Raw genomic sequence first — 5,608 nt, forward strand, 5'->3', positions numbered from 1 at the left:
TTAGAATTAAAGGTGTAAGGAGTCTGGTTCACCAAAATGTAATGGTGGAAAGTTAGGGTTTCCACCATTAGATGTATGAAAACCACTAATTCTTGCTTGGGTTGACCATTACATTCAAAAGAGGGAGAATCCAATAGATTCAATAAAAAATCAGCAAAGATTAAGACCGAATATTGATTGGATTGATTTGGGGGTTTCCTCTAAGTTTGTGAGTTGAAATATTGAATTAATGTAAAGTGCTGAAAAATGAAGATAAAACTGAGAAAACAGTGAGCTACAGGCGCGAGATTTTCGCACACACCTAGATTTGAGTAGAATATGTAGATTCGGATGTGATCTTCGAAAAAGATACAAAAATGTTAGGACCGGTGTGCCCATTGATAAACTTATAAGGCACTAAGAGGGGGAGTGAATTAGTGCAAGCAAAAACAATATAAATATGATCACCACTTTAATCAACTTCAAAATCAATAAGCATGCAAGAAATATCACCACATATGCAAACATCCAATAAAGCATGCAACACATAACACAATAATTTTTCATGTGGAAACCCAAATGGGAAAAACCACGGTGGGAATTAGTACCCACAAAATATTTGCACTCTTTCAGAATACACCTTGTTAAAGGCCTAGCCCTATTAGAAGCTTTACAATAATGCTCGGTTAAGAGCAGACCTTGTTAGGAGTCACCCAGTGAAGGGATTTTAACCTCAGTCCCGTTAGGAGCTATACCCTGTTAGGAGTAACCTTGCTAAAGGATTTAAACTCAAGTTAATGAGTCACTCGGTGAAGGGATTTTACAAGATCATGTCTATTAGGACCTACCTGGTTGAGGGATTTTAATACTGCTGCAATTGTTAGAGAACAATAGGTAAGTGATCTGCATATACCACCTTTGTGCCTGATAGATCCATTTCAGTTATTCTTCTATCATCGACTAAATATTAATACAGAGCTTCACCTTACACCGCACAATCAAATTCTCATTGTAGATCCTTCATCTCATACATCATCACACAATATTCACCTTTTTATAAACAACTCTGTTAAGTCGACAAATATCCTTGGAACAATTTCCTAGGTGTAATGTATCTAGACAATCTTGCACATTACACTTTACACATTTCGGCCACAGACATCATAACTCAAAAATAAAACATTAAGTCTATCGGTTTACCGATCTAAGTAACTTTGCACTACCGATTAACTCTTCTCTCCTGATTGACTGCTCAGTACATCATAACTTGCTCCAAACTTTGAATCTGCTGATGCGGTTCCAGTTATAGACTCCTGCCAATGTCATGAACATACATTCCAAACCGCAACACCTAACTCATCACTGATCTACCGTACCGGTCGCATAATCATAGCATTGTCCCTTTTTACCGGTTTGCAGTCATGTTTACCGGTTCACTGTTTAACTGCTTCCTCTACCGCTTAGGCTTTACCGGTTGGACTAAATGACTTAGATGACTGAAAAAACATGGTTTCCATAAATGTCAACACAATTCAAGTCATCAATCAACCTATTACAATTCTATCATCATCATCAAGCCAACAATCTGTCGCCCCGGTCCTCCTACTTTTTCGCACGCCAAAGAGGGTTGATTCGTCTTTGCAAATAATGCCTATTCTCAAGAGTACATCTTTGTACCTATTTTCTGCACACATAAATAAAGGGAAATAGGTTGGGAATAGGGGTTTTCCTTAGGTCAAACCCTGCTTTTGGAATTAACCATGAAAAATATAATTGAAATTGTTGTAATGGAAAGTTCTCCTTTTTGAGGGAGATGCTAAATGATGACTGGAAATCAAGTGATATACCTCCTTGTGAAGTTTGTTTGTCTCCACATGAAATTAGGGCTTGATGAAGTCTTCAACAAAATAAGGTGGATGATGTCTACTTCAATGCTTGATTCTTGACTTTATTGTTGTTGTAAAGCTTGAAGGAAGGTTGATTGATGCTCAATTGCTCTTGAATGCTTGATGTCATATGATTTCCAGATGCTTGATAGGTGATTGATAGATGTGTTAGATTATTGATGTTATACAAATGAGAGGGGAAAACCTCCTTTTATACTTGGTCATCAAATAAATTGCTAATTTCTCGACATGAGCCGACAGAGAGAGAAATCTCGCTCAATTTTGAAATAGGACCAAGGGGTCAAATGGGGCCTAATTTAGGGGGGACCAGAGCATGACACCCTAGTCCTACCCCTTTTTAGGGCTAGGATAAGATGCCAAATGCATGGGAAAAGTAAAAAAAATAATGCAATTCATGAGGGGTATGAGCATAATTAGGTCCCAATTAGGCCAAGGGGCGCAAACGCTAAGGTAGGGACCCAATGCGATCAAAATTGTACAAGGGTACAATTTTAGGACACTACAAAATGAAATCTTATTTTTTAAATATTCAAAATTAAAATCAATAAAAAAAAATTTAATTAAAAAACATAACCATAGTCAAACTCCTAAATAGACCAATTCAATGACTTGTGAATACTGATTAAAAACAGTTTGCAACCATGCAATATCCAATTGTTGTTAAAACATATATGTTAATGATGTATAAATACGTAGATGTAATACCTATTTTACTAAATGATTCTTTAAAAGTTTTAAATCTTAAATGTTTAAAAAGAATTAGAGCTTATCCTTCTATGACACATTTATTTATTTTTTGATATATTTTACTTTCAGGTCAACAAATTATAACTACTTGAAAAGGATCACACGAATCTAATCTTAAAATTTGAATCTAAACTTATTAAAATTAGTTTTACGTTTACAAAATAAATAATCTATAAATGAAATCTACTTTTTTAAAATAGTTAAAATTAAAATCAATAAAAAACTCATTCAAAAAATGAGTTGTTTGAAGAAGATGGTGGAGCGGAGCGGGCGGTCTGGTTTCAGGAAGCACAAGGGTTTCACCCACAGAGGAGGAACTAGACAGCGATGGCCGCTCGGGAGTAATTTCAACAATGGCTGGAACAACAGTTGCCACAACTAGAAGACTCAGAAATTTTGCTCATGGAAGGCTTCGAGGATTTCGAAGGGTTGGAGCAGATCTCGAGATGGTAGGACCAAACCACCAAGGATGTAAATGGAAGGCTTTTTCTGGGGCTTCCGGGATATTAGCTTTGGTCCAAGAGTGGATTTCAAAACGATTCAAGAGAAGTTTTGGAGACCGAAACTCTCCCCGAAAGCAGCTAAAGTTCTAGAGGTAAACCCCAATGCTGAAGTTAGTAGAGTGATGTCTATAGAGCTTTCAAATGAAGCATGGAAGGAATCGCTTAGTTTTTTGTCTGACAAAACTCTTTTTGTTAAATGGGGAGGAATGTGGCCGACTTTTTCCAAGTTTAGAAATTGGTGCAACAAAAACTGGGGGGAGGGAATGGATCTCAAAACACTAAGAAATGGTTATTACCAAGTAGTTTGCCCAACAACTCAGGATAGAGATTGGATAATAGAGAATGGACTTTTTTTTTTGGAAAGAAAAGGGTTAAATATCTCAGCTTGGAAAACTAACTTTAACCCATTTGAAGCTCTAGTTGAAAATGTCCTCATCTGGGTAAAACTACTGGGCCTTCCTCAAGAATATAAGGATTGGGAAACATTGAAACAAATAGGAGATCACCTGGGTGACTTCGTAATGACCAAAGAATATGTTGACTCCTTTGATTTTAGCTTGGTTTCTAGGTTGTGCGTCAATTGGCAGTCGATCCACAATCTCCTTGACACCTTAGAGATCAAAACAGGGTCGAGGATATGGAAACAAAAAGTAATTTTGGAAGAAGATATGGAGTCATGCTCAAACTGCTCTATCAAAATCCATCCACCAGGTTTTTGTAAAAAAGAAAACAAAGGCAAAGATGCGATGCAACATCATCTAGAGGAGGAGATCATCGGATTGTCAGAAGGCTATCATGGGGAACAACTTTGGAATGAAAAGGATTGGGCGAGATTCAATCTCTCATAAAATGCAGGAAAGAGTTAACAGAAGCACTCAAGATGGACAAAACTGAGTCACAGAAGGTTGCAATTGATGAGTCTTTTGCTACTGAGGCAAATTCTTTCGAACTTTATAAAAGAAAAATCAGGACAATGGATATAGGAGAAGCCCTGCCTTTGACTTTAATAGGGTTTGCAAATGCTAATCCAGGGAGATATGCTTAGGAAGTGGGAAGGATCTTGGAGAACCTAAGTGTTAAAGTAAACAAACCTATTTATTTGGAGGATAGGGCTTTTATAGAAGAGGAAAAAATCCCAATAGTCCAGGGTAGCATTAACAATGTTCAGGAAACATTCCAAGTGGAGAGAATGGTGACATCCCCTACAAATCCAATGAATCAAATGGAGGATCCCCTTGTCCAAAATTACCAGGAGACTTCCATAGTCCCAGAATTTGAAAGCCTACCGATTGTCTCATAAAGATTGGTTGTATACTCAGATCCTCTTATGGAGGATCCAATCTTTAAAGATATTCAAATCTCACCGATAAGAAATCTGGAAAGCTCTTTTGAAGGTGTAAAAGATAGTGGAGGGGATCTTCTAGATTCAGAATATGATTTCAAGTCATCATGTTCCCAGGATGGAGATGATGAACTGGGCCTTTCAGCTATAACAGGAACTCATGATAACCAATCTTTGAAGATGACCCTAGCTCTTCAATCAAAAGCTAGAGTGGGAGAGAAAAAGAAAAGAGGCGCCAAATCCAACAAGGCCAAGTTGGAAATGGTGGGTAATGCAGCAAGCCAAAGCAAATTGAGATCGGGAAGAGGCTATGCCTTTTCCTGGGGGCAATGAGGACCTTATTGTGGAATGTCAGGGGCTGCAATGCCTCTAACAAGATTCACTTGATCAAATGATGTCTTGATCAAGTGAGACCGGACATTGTTCTTTTGCAGGAAACAAAGATCAAAGACAAAGATTTTAGTGCTTTTTCTAGGAAGTTTCAATCCTGGAAGTGTAATATGGTGGGAGCTCAAGGTGCCTCCGGAGGACTTGCTGCTCTTTGGAAGGATTCGGTGATGGATTTGGTAGTTATTAGAACTACTCGGTGGTGGCAGTGGTTGAAGATTAATTCATTGCAACTTCAAACAAGCTTTTTCCTTATCAACATATATGGGCCCAACAACTCAAATATGAAATTGCAGATGTGGGATGAGCTGTCGGACATCATGAGGAATGACAAGGAGAATTTATTTATTCTTGGAGGATATTTTAATGCTCTGCTTCGCCCCTTGGATAAAATGGGTGGTGTGGGTTGGAATAGGCAGAGTCAGAGAGACTTCAGTTCTTTTGTCATGAACTCAAGATTGATTGAGATTCCCTTTAGAACGAGGGAGTTCACCTAGACTAATAGGAGGAGTGGTTTTCTAAATATTGCAGAGCGGTTAGACAGGTTTTTTATAGTTGGAGATTGGTCAGAGAGTCGTTGGAACAATGTTGCTGAGATTCTACCTATTACGGGCTCAGATCATTACCCTATTTGCCTTAGACTTCAAAAAGACAGTGCCCCTAAGAGAAGCTTGTTTAAATTTGAAGCAATGTGGCTACGAGACAACAATATTAGAAATATAGTCGAATAGTGGTGGAAGCAC

Source organism: Cryptomeria japonica, chromosome 1, assembly GCF_030272615.1.
Source record: "Cryptomeria japonica chromosome 1, Sugi_1.0, whole genome shotgun sequence".
Taxonomy (NCBI): domain Eukaryota; kingdom Viridiplantae; phylum Streptophyta; class Pinopsida; order Cupressales; family Cupressaceae; genus Cryptomeria; species Cryptomeria japonica.